A 22119-nucleotide genomic window follows, 5' to 3' on the forward strand; every position below is an offset into this window, starting at 1 on the left:
GCACGATGTCTATGTGCTGTGCTCGTAGATCCTGCGAACCGTGTGTGTTGCTTACCTTAGCTGTCGCCTTGACAAGATCCGCGCGACTTGACGTGGATCCACAGTGTTGTTACATACGACCGGTTCTGTTACCGATCGCTAGTCCTCTCACGCTTCGAACGGTGATCATCGAGCCTCCGTCTCCGCGAGTTTCCGTCTCTTCGATGGTTCGAACCGCGGTTTTTTTCGGTTCAAGTCGATGAGTACAGTGGGTGATTAAATTGTTAAAGTCACGGCACGAATCGGTTGCCTATGTGGTGGATAACGTTGCCTACAGTGTTATAAGATAGAGGAATTGTGGGCTAAACCCAGAATCTTCAGAACAAAATAACATCTAAAATTATCCCCTTGTCCTACGATTTAATTTCGATTCTTCCAAAACATACTGTCTAAGCTTGTTTGTTGCTCTGTACACGTAATGGTGGAAAGTAAAATCATTTCTACTACTAAATTTATGTGTTGATGTAAATTGTTAAAAATGTGTTGCATAGCTTCGCATGACGTTGCGGAGACGCTATGTTAGAGCATGGGATTCATGTATTAATATTTATAATTTCCTCCAATGGGGATGTACCCCTTCTCTGTTCTGGAACCTGTAAAATCTTTGATTTCTCTGTTTAGATTGCAATTTGATATGTTCGATTATTTCTATTTGGGAAACTGTAAAATTTTTCATGTCTCTGTGATTGTGGCGTGGAATTTGATATGTTCGTTTACTCTATTTGGGAAACTGTAAAATTTTTTATTTCTCTGTGATTGGATTGGAAATTGATATGTTCGTTCAGTTCCGTTTTCGGGATTGAAAAATATTTCATTTCTTTATGACTGGGTTGGAGTTTGATTTGTTTGTCCAATTCAATCAATTTCGTACTGCTCGTAGTTTTATGTTTTCAAGCGCGAAGCAAAAACGGGGGAGGGTTACAGAAGGATGTTTTGTGTAATTATTTTTGATGGACACATGAAAATTGAAAGTGGAGTTGATTGACGCGATCTCTTAATTCTCAGCATTCAGAGCACTTTTCGAGATGCTTTTATCGGTTTCCTTTATTCGAATGTGAATAAACATAGTATTGCTATTATTATTACTGAGCAGCAAATTATGAACGTCGCCACGTTGGCGGCGACAATGGAGTTCAAAGGGCTAAACAATAGTTTGCATTGATAAAATGAAGTATGACACTTTCCGAATTTCGCAGCCGAGTAGAAAAGCAAACTTATGGATACTGTGACTTGAAAGTGAATTCTTTGATTATTTTAAAAATGGAACAATTGGATTTATTATAATATCATTGTTATGCTATTGCATTAACTCGTTAAATTGTAGGGTGCCTTAAAAGTTGGAGACACTTTTTCAAAAACGTGGACTCGATATACCCTTAGATTCCAATCTGCAATTTTCAAATCATCGTTTATTCAAGTGACTATAATAATTTGATCATCCGCCGTGTATAAACGACACCGTTCGTAGGTGTAAATATGTAAGGTTTTTTATGCGAAGAAAACGACGACGATTAACAAGTATTGCCAACGAAAATTTACTAACCGATTCCCTTCTTCAAGGTAAACAATTTTACAAAATACTTTCAATATCAGCCAAGTGCAAAATTAACTAATTGCAATCTTTCTTGGATCAATCAGAAGAAATGGGAGTTGAGGAAAAATTGATTTCTTGTCGTATTGTCAAAGTCTAATTGTTTACTTCTCCTTCTGATATTTCTATGCTTTTTCACTTACAAATTTTTATCAGAACTGCATCGAATCCGCAGTCCACTAAATAGCGATCAACTAACACGGTAATTAATTGGCATTAATGAGTCGGCGGATAATATAAAAATCTGGTGACTGTTTGCTTCAAGGCTAAATTAAAGAGATAGACTGGAATCGTTGTTGCTTTCGCATTTCTCTCGCACCTTTCCTCAACCACTCGGGTTAATCTGCTTAGATGCGCGCTGGTAGTCGCTGCGAGACCGTTTTAACTCAATAGGTACAGTGGATGATCAAATCATTGTTGTCACAGTGCGAAGAATACAGGGTGTCCCATCAACTTTATTTAAAACACTTTACAGAAGTTGTTAGTGAATCTAGATAGACAATATTTTTCATTGTTCTCAGCGAAAAAAGAAAAATCAAAGAACCAAGTGAAAATATTTCAGAAATGGAAATTCAAGGATAGATTTGACGTTCTATAATTTTCTAAAGTAAGTGTTAGTACCACATTATGCAGTTCCTTATATCTTAAATTTTTTAAAGCAACTGGATAAAGCTGGTTAGCTACCTTTTGTATTTGAAATTCAATCGCCCTAAACTTTATGAAATAATAACAAGAGTTCCGCGCAACTAGCCTCCAATTTAACACATTTTTCACCGGTCACGAGTTAACTCGTGTTTCCACTTGCATTATCAATTTCAATTTATGAAACCCAGGTTGTATAAAAGATATGTTCAAATTTTCATCTTAATTCATTACGTATGATATAATAGAGTTTATTGAAGTTTATTTAGATTGTTTTACTTCCACATATTCAATTACGAAATAATAGCCGGTGACGCGAGATAGTCTCTGTGTAAAATTGCCGGTCAACAATGTGTTAACAATTCTTCATTCCAACATAACTCTACTAATATACAGTTCTGTTTGCGCCCAGTTCACACTATTTAACGTCGAGAATATATAGAACCGTATTTGTGCGTCTCCAGGATTGTGCAGAGGAATATGTCCAAAATGTGTTGCGCGAGGTGTTCCGCGCCCGTTGCCCCGAAAACACGTACGCATTAACAAGATGAGTGTTTTGAATCGTTTGTTGAGCTCGATTCCTAAAAGCGAGACGAAACAACCGGTCGACGTAACACCGGCGGCGTTGTTTTCACGAGGGAAAGAGAGAAACATGCGTGCAAGGCGCGCGCGTTTTAGGATTCCGCTTAGTCACCGGAGACATTACCGAAACGGGGAATTCCCGGAGCGGGTGGAAAACCGTTTCTCTCTCCTTCTGTCTCTCTTTCACCCTCGGACCCTCCTGACACATACTCGCGCAAGCAATCACGGCTCTCACGCTTCGTGAAGATTCGTCAAACGCGAGACCCTCCGCGATATTTCCGAGTCAACGGTGCTCTCCGCTCGGCCCTTCATTTTGTTGGTCTCTCTGTCGCCGCTGAAACCACGGGAACAGCCGAGGGGGACCTTTCCGAAAGATTCCCTGCTCGATGAGACGTTCTTCCTCGCTAATCTGCTTCCGTCTTCCGGCGCCAGAATCAATCCAGGCCTCTGGAAAATAGGATATTGTATAAATGTTCACCCGTCGAGTCCCGAGCTGCGAAACAAGACGATACCGTTAGGAGTATAAATCGATAGGGGGGACGAGATAGATGAGGTACCACTTCGATTGACAACTATGGGAAATAAAATAATTTGTATGGCTTTATAAAATCGACGTAAAATAATTAACAAGTATGTTAATCAGTTAGGAAGGGTGAAAATAATCAACATTGCTGCAAGGAACCAAAGACTTCCAAGGGGTTGGCTTATTATAACTAGACAGCGCATTTTATGCATTTATGAATAAAAATACTGGTAAATTATTATCGACCCATTAAACATATTAAGAAAACAATAAATTTCTATTTCATAAAGATCCGCTGTTTAATTACATATAACGTGCAAAAAAATCGTACATAGACAGTTGCCACGATGTAAGCAGTTTTATAGATCTGAGATAAAAGAAATCCATCCCATTCTTATTTAGTGTGCGTCTGCCCGCTACCAGGAAGGAAGAAGAATATTACAACCGTAAGAGATGGCAGCCCTTCGACGATAAAGTTGCGATTTTTTCCACGTATGAGCGCCTGTGACCGCGTTAACGCGGCGATAAATCGCGAAGTTTTCTTCGAGGAAACGAGATTACGTATCGAAATCGGCTCGGATCGATCCCTCGCGTTTCCGGTTCGAAGCCAAGTTTGTGCGAGCGACTCCGTCGCGACGAAAGGGCCAAGGGCCGGGCTCGCAATCGGCACCGGCGGCACCGGCCGGCAGTTAATGAAATTAGAAAAAGTCTACTTCTCCCGATTAAAAGTTCAATCTGAATTAAAAGGATTCCGAACCTGCCAAACTTGAAAGGTTGCCAGTGTTTCCGGTCTCTGGGTTAGCGAATTGGGATATATACTTTAGAGCCAGCGTATATTACAGGATCGAACTATATAGTTTAGCAAGTTGGACGCGGCCGAACGCGCGCGCTTCAGAAGACGTGGGCGAAGAAGAGGGCCGCAGGGCTGAAAAGGAAAGAGGAGAGAAGCGAGGAGGCAAACCTTTCATCGCATTGAATTTCAAATCGTCGTATCTCTCGGAAGAAATTGGCACCGATCCAATCGCGATTCCACGCTTACCTGCTTGCACTCCCTCTGTTTCCTAGATTTTCCTCCTAGGTTTTTTTCTCTCTCCCTTTCCCTCTGTCATCCCCCCCTTCTCCCTCTCTTTTCTCTTCTGGTTCCTCTGCGCCGCTCTTTATTCTTCCTCTTTATATTCATGCTCGTAATCATGTCGTATATCGGGGACGAGCAAAAGTGGGTCGTTAGAAGCCGCAAGGCAGTGAGAACGCGGGAGAAAAAGGCAACGCGGAGTGTCAGGTGCCTTGACTCTGTCACCCTGACGGTACGAGTGTCACTGACAACTCGCCTTCTTCACGTCGCTGCCGATCGACTTATAATTTTCTCGACACGCTCGCTACCCACAGTCGAACGATTACGGAAAACAAATCGTCGTTCTCGATTTTATGGAAAATTGTTCCAGATGAATCATATTATTTTCGGGGATGTATCTGACAAGAATGGAAATTTTTTTTGTATTGTTTTCTACTTTATATATTAATGTTACTATATGTCCAAATAAGTGCACTGAATTCCAAACAGGTCTTCGCGTTTTTTAGAATTTTAATGAATGCATCATTGCAAGCTAGCTGAACAGCATCTTAAGATTATAAATATAAGGTTATAATAAACCGGACATAAAAAGCAGAAATTAATCGAAAATATACTCTCTCTTTTGTGACAATGTTGCATATCAAGTGCGCACAATATTCACAAAATTTTGCATATCAAGTAATTACTTTGATCATAAACGTATAAAATCCATAGTTAACTGATACGTTAACAAGACACTGCAATAGCATAAAATCGGATGACACGATAGCAATATAGTATCAGGACAATGTACCACAACGGCAAAAATTACAAAATATGCACATTCGAATATCAGCAAAAGATTCGCAAGGATTTTACACCGTTGCCGCTTATGCTTCGAAGAATTCGCGCGGCGTCTCCCGCGGATAAAGAAAAATAGTAGGTGGTTTTGTTTCACTACTGAAATTCCGGGTCGGTAAACCTTTCGGTCCGATACGTCCCCGTGATGTACGAATTCCCTTCATTGATTTTTACAGCGTACAACCGCGTCGTAAAATTCCACGAAGAATGTAAAGTAACGTGACATTCGCCCTTTATGCCTGACCGTGTTCCACGCTTGTACACCGCGCGTCATTCATGGCAGTAAGTTCACCAAATTTAAAGTTCGCTATTCGCGTTGCCTGTCTGCATAAAACAAGCGTAAGAATCACGACATGTCGATACGTTTTTCGGAACTTCTAACTACCCCGAGCGTATCCCCGAAATCTCGACGAAATCGATTCTCTTTTGCTAGAAGTTCGTTCCTTCGCATGGCCGAAGGAAATTTTCTTATTATTCTCTAATATTCAGAAAATAATTATTATCGACTTATATTGGGTTCGTTGAGAGAATCGACGTTGATCTCGAAGAAGTACGTTAAAAAATATGTTGGATGGATCTACGGATCTGTTGGATTGATCTCGAAGAAGTATGTTGAACAATATTAGATGGATCTATGAATGGATTTAGCAATGGTTGCCATGAAATGGATGTTGAATGTATGATTGACGAATTTTTATTGTAACATTTATAAAAGAATAATTAGGATGAGGTTCGAGGCGTTAGGGAAACCGAAGCTGGTGGTATTCACTGCTTTCGTGATGCCCCTGCATTTATCTAGAAAGTCTTGACTTTTCCCTCATTTAATAAAAGAATAATTATTGACTTGAATTGGGTTCGATAAGAGAATCAACGTTGATCTCGACGAAATATGTTAAGAAATATGTTGAATGCATCTATGAATGGATCTAGCAATGTTTGCCATGAAATGTATGTTGAATGGATGATTGATGAATTTTTATTCTAATATTCATAAAAGAATAATTATTGGGTTCGATGAGAGAATCAACGTTGATCTCGACGAAATATGTTAAGAAATATGTTGAATGGATCTATGAATAGATCTAGCAATGTTTGCCATGAAATGTATGTTGAATGGATGACTGATGAATTTTTATTCTAATATTCATAAAAGAATAATTATTGGGTTCGATGAGAGAATCAACGTTGATCTCGTCGAAGTTAAATAATATTTATGAATGGATCTACGAATGGATCTAAAAATGGTTGATTGACCAAATTCGTTTCTGATATTGTAATTGACTTTTTTGAACCCGAGAGTAGCTGCCTGGTTTATTGACATTCAGCCTCGGCGACTGTCGTAAAAATGTCGCGCCGCATAGCGTTAATTTCGTGTTGATGATGAAGAGGTTAAACCCGCAATATGATTCGCACGCTGGCAAATTTCGTAGAGAAGACACGTAGAATTCGCTCGTAAATACGGGATCCGTTAATTACGCGTTTTTAATGGTTACGACAGGGGCCGCATACATTTCCACGGTAACAATAATGTCACCGTCGAGCGATTAAATGCACTTTTTGCTTATCGCATCGTCGACGTTCATTCAATGAACAATTCAATGATTGATTCAATGCCCCCGACGACGACGCGAATACCTTATCTTTTTTCGGAATATCGAGCAGAAACGGCTTAAATAGAAAAGACAACCGCTTCCACGTCGATCTAAATACAGATAACAGCCGGGAAAAAAGGATATTAATGGATATTGGGAATATAATGGCCGGTTACTGTGAACAACCTTATTATCGAATCCGATGGTACTCCGGGAGCGATCGTTGACCGACATCTGGAAAATAAGCTCCGTAAGTGGCGGAATTATGTATTCGAACAGGCAAGGGTAAATGCTCCGTCAGAGTATTCGGTCCTTCGTGCTATTAACCTCTTTCAGTTCCTCGTATTCATTCTATTAAAGAGTCCTCTTTATATCGTGCATGGATAGAGCAGAGGATTCTCCACTTTTATTGGACGATTCGGCCCATAAAACGCACCGAGTGCTGGGGAACGTGTAGTCACTGTAATAATGCCGTTTCGAACAATCTTCACAGTGGTTCGAAAATGCATTAGCACGCTCGCCCTATCGCGATCTTTTCAATGAACCCTTCTGATTATTCCGTGCCGGCTGGTTCCATTCAAATCCTTACGGATCAATTTTATTTTACATGTTCCTTTAATCTAGTTCTTTCACGTCGACGTGAATTTTCTTGTATAAATTCAATGTAATGATTAGAATGCGGATTTTATGCATTTATGATCATATTGGGTGATTGAAAACAGATGCAAGATTAACACGTTCACTACCACCGCCACGAATATGTGACGACCACATGTCTGTGCATGCTAACAATACAAAGGTATCTTAGAATCTAAGGTTGACAATATTGAAGATCATTTTCGAATACAACTCTAAAGGTATAAACAGGGAGCGTTAAGAAATTTATGTATATAAAGTAAGGGGCAAAGAGAGGGTCCGCACAAAAAGGTATCTATTGTGTAGGGTGGAAAGTAACTCTTGTTGCAAAGTTTGTGAATCTGTATTATTTTGTTTTGTTTGTAAATCTCTATTATTATCGTAGATCCTGTACCAGACAACCACATAGGTAACTTGTGGCAGCAGCAAGTTTAATCTTAAAAAGGAAGACCTTCAGCTGATAACGTCCAGATCGAAGTCTGTTAACCAAACAGGTGAATTCTCTAGGAAGTTTGAGATGAAGGTTGAAGTCGTGTTAAAAACTACAACATCATGATTTACAGAGGCATGAAAGCGACTGGTGCACCTGTTTACGTCCTTTGTCACGGTAATTCCGCCGTAAATCAAATTCGCACGGTCCAGGGAGGTGCGCTCACACTTGTCCGAGCAGGTCAGATTTTCCGGACTTTAGATCCTACAATAAAGTCAGTTTACTGCGGATCATTGAGGCCGGCATCGCCTCCCAATTGTTGATCCGTGCTCATCGCCGATCGTAAAACGGTCCTCGACGATCCCCATGGGCTGGACCGACCCGACAACAGCTCCCTCCGCAATTGCTCCTGCGAGGGCTTTTTGCTCAACCTTCTTTCCCCAACTCTTCGGGATCTAAATTTAATCAACTGCATTTAATAGACTGCAGGGGAAGCTCGTTTACTTATTCGATTGCATTCGGACCTGTCTTCTTTTGTCGATTCTACCTGATCATCAAGTGTACCTGATAATTATAATTTTCAATAAATTATTATTTCATCTTCCACGATGTTCGAGACGAGTCGAACCGTTCTTTATGAATGTTGAAAGTACTTCTTCTAGGCCCATTCTCGTTTTTCTCTTGTCTCTAACCATTTGCAGTCGGAGCTATTTTCACTTGAAAATTAAACATTTCTTCTGACCTAGAATAATTCCATTGTACTTGATTTTTTCATTGTATGGATATGAAATTGATATAATCCCTCATACTTCATACAATACTTAAATGCGTGGTAATAGATTAGATCTGACAAGGGAAGGACCCCAAGTGTCCGACTTCGATTTTGATAATCTTTTGTGAGACGATGGATCCCTAATGATGTCTGCAAAATATTAGGGGTGGTGACTCAATAGTTTTAAAGATATAAACAATTAAACTTTCATACCTTGTTGATATACCATGATTTGCAGCTCAAGTTTTCGAGGTTTCATTGTTTATATCTTTAGAACAATTGAGTAACTACGCCTAATATTTTGGAGACATCATTAGGGCTCCATATACGTCTCACAAAAAATTATCAAAATCAAAGTCGGGGTCCTTCCCTTGTTAGTTACTCGACTGCTAAGTGCTAATACAAAAAGAAAAGAAGTTGAGTAATCGACAAATGCTTGTCTCTGTGTCAGACACGGGGTTAATACTTAATTTCATAGCTATCAAATGTTTACTACCTACAAATGAAAGGGTACATACAGCATGCAACAGCGAAACGGAAACAAAGCCCTTAGCAGTCAAGGGATGACTCAGGAGAGTCACCACTAAAAATTGCTGTACCATTATTCAAAATGTTGTTTACATTATTAAATATGTTGGTATCTAATCAATTACTACACATTTACAATATAATGAGAAAAAAAACAAATATAATGGAATTATTCTAGGTCGGAAGAAATGTTTGATTTTCAAGTTAAAATAGCTCCGACTGCAAAAGGTTAAAATTGATGAAGCTGATTAGTTTCAACTTGTATATAGAATCATAGTCCAGAGTGTAATGAAGATTCAGCAGAGAGAACGAAAACTTCGATGGATTCTGTACTCGGTCGAAGTTTACGGTCCAGCAGCGGAGTTCTGGGCAATTGTAAATTCCGGTGCGAGGGTGTCGGAACGCAAATAGGCCCGACAAATATCGAAAAATCGCCGAGCAAGAATGCTTTCACGGACTGTCCTTTTTCCCCCCAAACAATGGGGCATTCTTTCTAAGCAACGGTCAGTTTCGCACTGGGGAATGGACAGGTAGCTCGAGGTAGGGTAGGGTACCTTCGGTACCTTGAAGGGACCATGGGAAGGGGGCCAATCACCGGGTCTCGGGTTGTCGGTGTGTAGCGTTAGAAAGTTCATCGCGGCCCCGCTGTTTGCTTTAACGCCTTGGCGACTCGTCCGCAGTTATCTAAACGAACGGAAAGCCACTCACGAGGGCACCTGTGGAGCTCTCCGGCCGTTGCTTTTGTTCTTCCGTTAGCCTCCTCTCTCTGTCTCTTTCTCTTTCTCTTTTGCGCCATCCATTCCTACGGAGGAACCACGATGACGCTCTGCTTCTTCTCTGCCTACCTGTTGTGTTACTTACACCTCGGCGGCCGATCATTCGGGACACGGGTCACTTTAAAGAGATTAGCACATTTTTGGATCCCGGACGCCTAGAAGCATAGTCTATCTCTCCCTCCTTCTCTCTTGTTCTTCTCGGTGGTGGCCGCATGAAAATTACGACGCGTCACCGTTCCAACGTGAGAAAATTATAGGGCCGCCAGCACGTTTTCTGGAAATCTCGAGAACTCTGCTTCGCTCCAGTCGCCGCGCCAATGACGTACTAATTCTCAGTCCTTGAACCCCTTCGGGACCGTCTCCACCTTGTTCGAGAGCATGTCCGAGACCTGCTCCCGCTTTTATGGTAGCTCCCTTGCGCGATGACTGGAAAAGAAACGCAATTTTTCAGAAAATCTGACTAACATCTCGCCCTACGATTTATTTTACTGTTACAATGATTAGAACTTCTTTGACCTTGCGTTCTCGAATGGCTGAATATAGTTGCAATGAAATAGAAAACTCTACTGATCTAAAATAATAATGAAGTATTAAAAAGATTAAACACAGATATTATCAAATTCAGCAAAAGCAAATGCATAATTTTATAGCTTCTGGATGGAGCCATAAATACGAAACTACCTGAACTGGTACGGTGTTCTACGTGTTAATACCAGGTATCGGTTCAACGAGAATCATAGGCTCATTGAGATTGATACACGAAGTAAATTGTTCCCATTCCGCGGTCCCCTATTTGCATAACATCGTCAGCATAGAAAGCGGGCGACAGTTCTTGCATATTTATTATCGGAAAACGCAATGAATTACATGCCTCCGGTCTGTGTACGTATTATGCAATCTACGCGATTTTTTCCCACTGCGACCTCGACTAATTTATAGTCTCCTGGGCTAGCTTTAATCGATTATTCGGAATTAACCCTCGGTTGGCGAGTGTTGGGTCCATTTTGACTCGAGAGCTGTTAAAAGGTGCCATCTTTTAGCGTAGAATTTAGGTCGCATCAACATTATGGGTTATTAATAGACAGGGGATTTTATGCACTTGTGATTAAAGTATATATAGATAAAATTTAAAAAGGGGAGAGAATTGAAGGGAGTACCAGTGAAAATTTTTTTAAATTATTAAAGAAAAAAATTCCAATTTGACATCGTGTAATTCGTGCAGGAAATATTTTATTTTGCACACAGTCATGTAGTTTTACACATGTTTCATGTAGAATACAAGAGAATAATGTCGCTCATTTATTTTAAGTTTGAAAATGATTAGCTATTTGAACTCGTCTAACAATTGATACACATTGATACACGGTACTTTGGTTAATTAAGTTGAAAGACAATCTAGGAAGTTCTTGACTTTTCCGGTATTTTCGTTCTAACAAATACACAGTTTTCCATTACTAGATGTAGCTTTTTGGTTTACAGATGCCATTACAGCTATTGCAAATGTTCCAAATTCGCGGAGACACGAAAACTGGCCCGCGATTTCGAAAAACACGCAATCTCAAGTATGGGTTTCCCGGATGCATAGTTCACATATACTCTGCAACAAAAAGATAGCGCGCTACGTACTGTCGTTAATTTTCGAGAATGTACTGGATAGTTCCCCAAACGTGGAGGCAGAGGTCGACATAGCTTCGTGGCTTATGACAGTATCATACAAGTAAATTGCATCACTTCTACGTGCAAAAAACGAAAAAAAGTCCGAGTGCGAAGGGTTAGCATTATTTTCGGCGGGGAAGCACAGTGGGGCATTTGGGGGCATATTTTAGCTCAATGTCATAATATGGTAGATCGTTGAATTCGTATTAACGTCAGCTATAATATTATGGAATAAAAAATGCATTTTAATATACAATACATTTTCTGTCGAAAAAAATTTCTTCTCGGAGTTCGTAGATGTTTAAAAACTGTTCAACTCTTTTGTTCGTTACGTTTGGGAACGTCACTAAACCCTTGGCAATGCATACAAATTTTCTCACTCTTCCAAAAAGGTTCACTGTAACTAAACGTAAAAATATTTTCTAGATTTCCACGATATGTAATCCTTCACAAATCACTAGACGAAAAGGCCATATTAATTTGGTTAGTAAATATAGTCGCATAGTTATAAAAATATACTTATTAGAACATCTATTTTTTACTCCATAACTAAACTCAATAGCAATGACCAATTTTGAACTCAAATGACACCAAACTTAGCCTTTGAACATCGTTATTTTTAACTATAATTTTGCTGACGGATAATCATGAATTTTCATATTTCGGGTTTCCGCTAGATTTTCGGAGCCGCGACCCCACTGTGGGACGCAGCGATCGTAAGACTGAACAGCATGTTGTTTCGGAAATTTCCTTACAGTGGTGGCCGAAGTTCCCGGCAAAGTATATGACAAGAAGTGCACGGTTCGCGGAAAGTGGGTCGAGAGGAACGCGGCGCGGCGTCCGCGTTCGGCTGTCGCTAATTGAGCGAACGCAGCCGGCTGGGGCAACAGCGACCACTAATTCGATCTACTAATCGTGCCGCGTTTAACGTTGATCCGTTTACCAGAAAAGGGAGTGAAAGAGATACAGCGAGACAAAGAGAGAAAACTGATACCGGATCTCGCGACGCGGCGATTTTTCGTTCGCCGTTCCCCGCGAAGTTCTCGACCGAGACGAAGTTATAAATTCGCCCCTCGGGAAAACAACTGGCAACAACTCTGGTGCACGAGCAAGCAAGCAAGCAAGCAAGCAACCAACCAACCCTGCCGCGTCATCCTCATCCTCCGAAACTCGGCCCGGTTACCACGAACCTGGGAGAGTTCGTAAATGCATCCATGCACACGTATTTTATGGCCAGCTTTCTCGGTTTCCCGTCTCTCTCTATCCCGTTTATTTCTCTTCGATCTCCTCTCCCCGCCCGCCCCCTTTCTCTCTCTCTCTCTCTCGCGTTCGTTTTCTCTCTTTCCATTGAAACTCACCGATACCACCACCGTTATCAGGAATAATAGGAGAGAGAGCGTGGCTGAGCGTCGTACACACCGGGATATTTTCGCAGGATGGATTCTTTTTGAAAATACTTAAAACTTCGGCGATTTGTCGTCCGTGCTCGAGTCGAACTCGATAAAGCGCTAGGATCCATCGCGTCGTGTTACCCGACGACGAGACGTTAGAAAAAGAGCAACGCGAGGAAGGAAACGAAATGGCCAATCGATGCAGAGCCCCGTGTCGTAGCCGAGGAGATAAAGAAAAAGATGCTGCAGACGGAGAGGACCGGCGAATTCCATAAGACAGAGGGAGAGACACGGTGTGAGAGTGAAACGGCCGATACGAGGAAAAGGAAGAACAAGCTGAATCATTCGCGAAATGAGATAGACGGAAGAGGTATATCCAAGGAGGTGGAGGGGGAAGAAGCCGAAGGAGAGAAAGAGATCAGGAGAGAGTCCGTGGAAGAACTTAATCACATAAAATCCTTAAAGTTCGCCCCGGTGCGACGCGATGCACTTTGATCGCAGAATTTATGTCCGGGGTGCAATGTACCACCATTATATTCGGTGCTCGTCGGTGCGTGCCGTGGAAAAATTCATCGTGGAGACGCGGAGGCGGATTCGGTTTCCCCATTGATCGGCACACGGTACGTGGGGACACGAAAAGAGAGTTGTTTCCTCTCTCTCCGTGTTCGTCATAAGAAAATATTATTCTTCTGAGAAAAAGCCGGTGCCACCGCGAGCCGAGGATTCCAGGCGAGCGTGGCCACCGTACACGAGGATTTCGAGTAGATTTTCTGCAAGCCTAAACGGCAGGGTCACTAAACTCCGTGACTTCAAAAACAGCGTTGCACGGGCACGGTAGAACCTCGATACTTGCACGTGAGTCTCGTCTGTTGCGTTTCGTCGACACGAGGTAGGGTCAACTGCACGCGATAGCGAGAGAATAGCAGTAGCGACATACATAGTAGGAGTGGGGGACTTCGTACATTTGATTGGTTACCTCGATACTTGCAGGCTCTTTCAGCCCGTTTCGTGCAACTACCGAGGTTTTACTTCTCGAGGCTGTTTTTTCCACCAATTATTAGGAATTTTCCTCGGGGAAGATCTATTGAACTTTCTGTTACAAGATTTTGCACTACTGTGGGTATTTGAAGAACATACACCCGTTCCTCAATTTCCGCGGCACTTTTTTACGCGAGTATTTACCTCAATTTACGAAAGGAAGGAAAACATTAGGAATAGTGTGGCCTCTGGAACCTTATCAAGCTTACCGATTCAATTTACACGTTTTTTTATTCGCGTAAGTCGAATCCACGTGGAACGGATATTCGCGTAAATTGAGGGACGGGTGTAAGTAATTTTTTTCAAGTAAAAATAATAAAAATTACACGAGTTACATATTGTGTTTTATATGTGTGTACTCTGAAAAACATTTGTTAATACACACATTCGGTTACTAGATTTTGAGTTGGTATAGATCAGACAGGAAGGGTCCGTGGCATTCAGGGGGGATTGCAATAGTGAACGATCGAAGCGTGCCCGAGAATCGGTTAGGCGTCTCCGGGGTTCGATAGCACGTAGATACGTATAACGTTCGTCGAAAGGAGTGATTGCAGCGACTTTTTCTGGTCCGCAGCTAAAGTCAGCAAAGACAATGAAAACATCTCGGTAAATCAGGGGAAAAGACCGGTAAGGAGATTAGTAGAGCTTACAAGGCATTACGATGGGACGAGGCGGAAAGAGGCAGACTACAGTCATCTCAACTTGGAAGCTGGCTGACCTCGCTTTGTCTTTTTTCTTCTTGCCTGCTCTTCGTCGTTGTATTTGCCACTTCCTCTTTCGCTTTCTTTTTCCTCCACCTACCGCGTCTCGCTCTTTACTCTAGCGACTTCTTCCTCTTCTTCCTCTTCTTCTTCTTCTTCTTCTTTCTGTCTCCCTTTTCCTCTTTCCATCTCTCTTACTCTTTCTCTGTTACTCTAAGAAGCTGCTCGCGCGGAGTTAACCACCCATGAAGCGGCACAATATATCTCGGAGATAATTCGCTTGTTAGAGTCGTACGCCTTTACATTAATCCATCTGCTCGCAGTCTTTCTTGTAACCGCCTCTTTTGCACATGAGCACGACTGGGGAACCAGGGTCCTTTGCGGCGTCGCACACTCGCCGCCGCGAAAAATTACCGTCTCAATTTAGCCGCCACCGGGGGCTACATCTATTCCGCTCTCTGCCTTTCCGCGACTTCTTTCCCGTAATTTTATGGAACGCTCCAGTGATGTAATAATACGATTTCGGTGCACGCTCCACTTAAACAAGCTCCTCCGCCGCGCCGCGCTCCACGCGTAAATTATACACTTGTTTTGGAGGACTCGCGAACTGTTATGTCCCTACTAAAGTCGATGCACTTCGCCGGGGGGGCATTTAAAACGAAATTAACCGACTTGCGAACTTCTTGCTGCGGCCACCGGCGAATTGGCTCGCGATCGTCCGCAGAACTAATATTTTCAATTCCGTGCTGGATCATTAAGATTCCTGTGTAACTGGTCCAAAAGTTTTTTTAAAATGCATAAAACCTTAGAAAATACTCTCCCAAAATTTCATACCGGAATTGATTGGAAGGAAGTTACGAGACGATCGTAGGAGAACGATGCTTCAGTCTTCTGAAAATTGTATTTTTCAAATTGACCATGTTCAACCAACGCTTATTTTGTGTTCCTCACACATTTCTTTTCATTTATAATATTTTTCAATTCACCTGAAAAGTTCAAACAATTTGTGCTCCTCAAATACCCATAAACATGTGTGCAAAAATTCTAATAGAAAAAGTTGAGTAGAGCTGTTACAGGATAGAAGAACTGTTCTTCCGATGAAACAGAGTAATTCGGAAAAACATGGTGAAAAACATTTTTGGAAACTGCATAATCGTTCTCTCTCGAGTGGAGCAATAATCAGGAGGGTATTCTGAAAACTGGCCGAATTTTTCGACCGTAAAGCGAGGCCGTAAATGGCTCGTTAGCTGGTTTTCCCGGTATCGTCGAATTCAAAGAGCGACGAGATTTCGTGGCTGTTACGGTGAATACCTCCGTGGTCGAAAGGAAGATACGTTTCAAGGCCCTAAGGTAACTCGGAACGGTGTGCAACGCACTTGTCGTGATGTCGATGCAGCCGATACCACGGTCCGCCTGTCACTCGGCCTCGATTGATCGGTTCTCGCTTTGCGTTTCGATCTCTCTTCCTTCTCCCTTTTGTCTCTCCGTCCGTCTCCGTCCGTCTATCCGTCCCGTTCTTCCGACGTTCTATCTTTCGTAACAGTCCGTTCACTCGGCGTCTTCATCGTGCTCGGTGGTGTACCCCCCTTTATCGTCTGGTTTCGCTTGCGCTCCGCGTCTCTCGCTCTCGTCGATTCACTAATTTGATATACGAAAAGCGGCCTAACTTCGGAACGATCAATTTCAGTTCAACAATATAATTATACACCCTGAACGCACGATGTAACATCCGATGGAAACCGTAACGGTGTCCACCTTCTCCACGCGACACTCTGAAAATGTTGTAATGTTTTAATTATGCCGCTCAGTTGTCGCCATGGGAATATCTCCGCGTATCCAGGCCCCATCAGACATTATGGCAAGATATATGGGCTGTCGTCGAGTGCGACGATGGAAATTAATCTACTTCCGAAGGTAATACTGTAATGTCTCGATACATGTGAATATTTCAAATTTTAAATGTCGTTCACATCGTGTATGGACAATAATCTTCGATCCATTGTCTCTGATATTTAAATAGAGATATTCAATGATAAAACTCTTTTTTGTTGCTAAGGAATTTCGTGCCGGAACTTTTACCAATATATTCGCGATGCTTTTCTGATTAAAACGACACCAAACACGACCCCATTTGGATCCCAGTTGCCCGTTTAATACACGATATAGTAGAGCCTCTCATATCCGAACTAATCAGAGAAAAGAGAAAACTGTTTTAAATCGATCGCTTCAGATGCTGTCCACTATTTACATGACGTATTCGAACAATGAACAATTCGGATATCATCGATTCGGATAATCGAGGTTCGACTCAAACTGTATCGTGTTTGGTCTCGTTTCAATCGGCAACACATGACGAGTATGTCAGTAAATGAATCAAATATGTCTTCGTTTTCGGCAAGCTTTTAAACTATGATGTTTCAAATTAGTTGTGGTTAGCCTATTACTCAACGGAAGCCTGTTTTCTCGGCGAACAATGCGAGCTCGAGTTCAGCACTTAATAAACAATCGTTACACCGCAACATTACCGCGACGTCGACCGCCGCAACAATACAATTGATTCGAGAATGACCTGAAGCCAGTGTTATGCTATCAATAAACGTGGCAGCCATGCACCTGCACACACTGGCTGGCAACGGTAGCTGGTGTGCGCTAGCAAAACGCGTGGGAGGTTAGGTGCGACAACGCGTCCAGATTATCGGGTATTACAGTATGTTAACACCGTGAGAGAACCGTACAGTCACAACGAAGAGAGTAGAAACAGTTTATGGCTGTGAGAGTCGGGGAGTAAGCGCCAGGATAATGTCCACGATCACGCTCCGCATCATGGCGCCGATACATCGACACTATGCTTTTATCTAGCGATTTGTGGTGGTGCAATAAAATCCTCCGGACAATGCATAATTAGGCTGTGTTATTCCACGGGCAATCAACGTTCAAATCAACCATCCTACAAAAGCGTACTGACGACAGCTCTGGAAAAATCAATGTACCATAAACAATACATTTTTAAATGATTTAACTGTATACAGAAAATCTGCAGTCTACTTATCTATTTTATTAGCAGCATTTTATTTGTTAGTAGCATAGTAGTCGTAGTAGTAGTCAGTTGGCGTGTAAAATTATTTGAAGTCAACAAACGTATAAGTTTCACGAAGTTTTTAAGACTTAAGAATTCTTTTCAGACATTTTGAAGTTGATTGTCTAATTGTATAGTCAAAAATTTCGTAGTTTTAAATGGTCCAGACTCCTCCTAACAAATTGCCAAAAATGATCTTCTTGCAATTTGATGTGGAGCTGCCCTGAAAGGTGGCCATTGAGGTGGCAAATATTAATGGCACTCGTGACAGAATTTTCAAGTTGATCGTGGAAAATCAAGATAATATTGCAGACGAGAATGTCTATAAATTTGAGAAAAATTTGTTTATAATACCGGATCATGTCTGATTGTATAGTGAAAAAGTTTGTAGCTTTAAACCAGGCTCCTCCTAAGAAATGGCCAAAAATGATCTACTTGCAATTTGATGTGGAGCTGCCCTTAAGAGGTGGCCAATGAGGTGGCAATATTAAAGGCCCCAGATAATAAAATGATCAGAAAGTTACTCGGTGAACACGGTCGACGGTGAAACACTTAGGAGAGGTCCTCGGTTCGTGAAGTGTATCGACACCGGCCAATCAGACCAGCCAGAACGGAACAAGCTGCCACCAGCCTTGCCAAGGCAACTTCCATAATCTGATTGAAGTTGCTCGATGGCTAATGAGCAACGTCCTCGCATTCCATTCTCACCTTTTTCTCGCCCCCTTACGCGTGCCATTACACGTACACGCGTTTCGAACGTTTTCGAAGCAGATTCAACCCTTCCTCGCTGCCTTCTCCACCTCCTCCTATTCCTCTTCTTCTTCTTCTCCTTCCATCTTTTTTTATTATGCTGCGACGAGCACAGGCCGATCCGTGTCGTCAACGTTGCGATACGAGTACACGCGTGTACCAACAAAACGGACTGCGAATATCAGAGAGCCACGGCTTGTACGCACTCTCTCGAAAGATGAAAGATTGCCAAGTTATTCGTGTTACGAGAAAAACGAAGACGCTGTTCACACGTTTCGACTTGTACTGGCCCTGGCCCTTGAATTAGGACCACTGGACCCTTTCGGTATTTCTCGACGCTGTTACAATTGTTAATACCTTTCGAGGCTTATCGGTAAGCTGCAACTTCCATGAAAGGCCATTTCATATTCTCTTTGTACAATAGAACCTCGACTATAAGAAACTTAATCCATATATAACATGATGTATTGTGCACGTCAATAGAGACCCAAACGAACATTACTCTGTTTTGAATGGGCTACAAATTACAGTATTCAAAATTCTCAAAAAAATAAAGGCAATATAATGACTTTTTTTGATATCTTTTGATTTTTACTTTAAAAATGTGACAATGGAGTAAAACACAATTTTAACGGTCCCAAGCTTAGATTTATGACAAAAATACAGTGAAAATACTCGGAGAGATTATAAAAATTCTGTTGTGTTATTTTCAGCTCACTAAAATTATTCAACAAAGAAATAAATGTATATATAGCTGCTGTATCTTGCAATTGATGCAGACAATTTTGGTTTTGCATGAAGCTCCGCAGTCTAGTCATTAACAACGTGAACCGATCTACCAAATTTTTCCACCCAGAATTCCCGTTTGCCTTCCCGCAAGATGTTCCAAGTATAACTTGGTAATCTACATTGAAGTGCGAGAAGCACGCGACCGTTTCCTAGTGGTCCACCGGTTTACCTAGGACTAAAGGCGACATAATTTGCATCCGGCCGTCGTTGCCGGGCTTAAACGAATCTCGAGTGAAATGGCCTAACGATATTAAACCTGTCTGTCAACAGGGCTGTCGAGATACGATCGCGGCCGAGGGTCGTAAACGACTGTGGCGCACCTTTGTAACTTGACCAACATCGAACACGGTCTCTCGTCGATTTGTTTTACGAGCCATTTTGCCATATTTCGCGCCCTCATCGTTCTCTCGTCATCTCGTAATCGCCGTCATCATCATTATCGTCGTGATCTTACGTCCTCCACTCGGGACTCCTTTTCCTCGGCGCGACCTCTTTGGAGGTTGGCTGGCGATCACAGGCTGCATCCTCTTCCGAATCTCGATTCGCAGCGGGTTGAAGTATTTCCACCATGATCTCGAAAGTCCATGCTTTTAGAATAAATACGTCTGATTTTTATTCATGAAAATGCCACATTATCTAAGAATTCAAAAACCAAACATTTACATGATTTTTGTTGGTGGTTTTTTATTATTGGTATGATATTTAAAATCATAGAAGATCCAATGACGCGATTATTTTATGGACATAAATCTTTAAGTACATTCAAAGTTACGTCGAATTAAAAAGTTCTAATTGGATGGACAGTGTGACGCACAATGTATTGGGTTAACAAATAAGTTCGTTCGGTTTTTTAGAGTGGAATAAATCACAAAAACCGAACGAACTTATTTGCCAACCCAATAGATTTTCGACGTTTGACAAGGATCAAACATTAATACGATTTATTATTGTGGTATGATATTTAAAATCATAGAAGATCCAATGACGCGATTATTTTATGAAAATAAATCTTTAAGTACATTCAAAGTTACGTCGAATTAAAAAGTTCTTATTTGATGGACAGTGTTACGCACAATGTAGATTTTCGAAGCTTGACAAGGATCAAAACATTAATATGATTTTTTATTGTGGTATGATATTTAAAATCATAGAAGATCCAATGACGCGTTATTTTATGAAAATAAATCTAAGTACATTCAAAGTTACGTCGAATTAAAAAGTTCTAATTTGATAGACAGTGTTACGCACAATGTAGATTTTCGACGCTTGACAAGGCCTCGAATGAGAGAACGATAATAACTGTAATGTTTCTTTATTGCCGCTCGCAAGTAATGTTTATTGTAACGAGAACGACGGATCTCCATAACCGCGTGGTGTAATGGAACTGGGTGCAGACTCACTCGATCATTTCGGCACTGTTTCGTAGCTCTAGTCTCCTTTACGTATTACCAAGTAGATAATAACTGCGACGCCTCGGTATTATAACGTCACGAGGTAATAGCTTCCTGTATCATTTAATAACGATGCTAATTACGCGAAGAATCCTTATCCTTTTACGCTGCTTTCGAAGTCTCTTTCCAAAAATGAGCACAACAATTATTTACAGTTCCTTACCATATAAAGATAGAGTCGTTGTTGATTCCACGAATTGAAATTCGCTTGGTTTATTTCTTACTGTAAAATCAAAGTAATTCGTTCAATGAAATAAAAATTGGAAAATCGAATTGTGTCGGAAAATTTGATTCTCCTGTGACCACTATGGTGTGTGTATCAATATAAAAGTGAAATATAATAACCATCAGGTTCAAAGCATTAATAAATAAATATTTTCTATCCCTTCTAGGTAGTTAAAAAGACAAGCATGCTTTAGACAGGATAACCAATTAAGTGAAGACGAGGAGTGGTACAATAACGGGTCGCATAAAGTTAAAGCGGTGAAAAGAGTGGAAAAGTTAGGACCGGAAGCTGATAAGTCTCCATAACGGCGGCAAATTTGATTGTTCTGTGCTAGTTCGTTTAACTACCAGCGGACCGGTCGCTAACTATCGCCGAGGGAAGCACGAAGGATCAATATTTGCGTGGATGCCGAACGATTTGTAACAATTACGAGCTGATCTGCGAGAGCAGATAGTAGCGTGTGGTATGGCAATAACCCTATGTCATTCCGAGCCTCAGACACGAGCTTGTCGAGTAACATGTTGTAGGAGAGCAAAGCCTCGGAAACGTTTGGTGTCCGGTAATCGTGTTAGCGTGTAACGGTGCCACCCCATTCTCATCCCTCCTATCGCTATATCCTCCGTTAAAGCCACGTACACCGTTCGCTGGCCTACCCATGGTGATCATCGAAACACTTTCCGTTCACCGATATTTTCTAATCAACCCCACGACAGAATTACAACCTGGACACGCGTTCTGCAAATCTTCAGAAATGTGCGAAACGCCGCATACGTGACTGGATCGTTTCTCTTTAATCTACGGACGGTCCTCCTAAGAAGGTACTACAAGATGATGGTGAATATTTCGAAATATAATCTTGTATACTTCATGAATAAAAGCTAAGAAAGGCACAGAATTTATTCGAACACATTTTTATCGAACCCAAGAAGAAAATTAACGACGATCTGAAAGAAGAGGAACATTCTTATGTAAAAATCTACGTTACGACTGGCATGAAATCGTCAAAAGCACTGGCTGT

General features: G+C 41.5%; 1 protein-coding gene across 5 annotated transcripts in view; it reads left to right on the forward strand.

Annotated features, from left to right (window-relative positions):
* Positions 1-22119, forward strand: part of LOC143208531 (fibroblast growth factor 17) — a 163805-nt gene that overhangs the window by 26693 nt on the left and 114993 nt on the right. For 2 of the 5 annotated variants that reach the window (XM_076422986.1, XM_076422983.1), the window contains exon 1: positions 1-22119. This exon is cut by the window's right edge. The exons of 2 other annotated variants lie outside the window; for them this stretch is intronic. The gene's annotated coding sequence lies outside the window, so the exon portion shown is untranslated. One more of the 5 variants, XM_076422984.1, reaches the window with a different exon arrangement.

The sequence above is a fragment of the Lasioglossum baleicum genome, chromosome 5 (assembly GCF_051020765.1).
Source record: "Lasioglossum baleicum chromosome 5, iyLasBale1, whole genome shotgun sequence".
NCBI lineage: Eukaryota > Metazoa > Arthropoda > Insecta > Hymenoptera > Halictidae > Lasioglossum > Lasioglossum baleicum.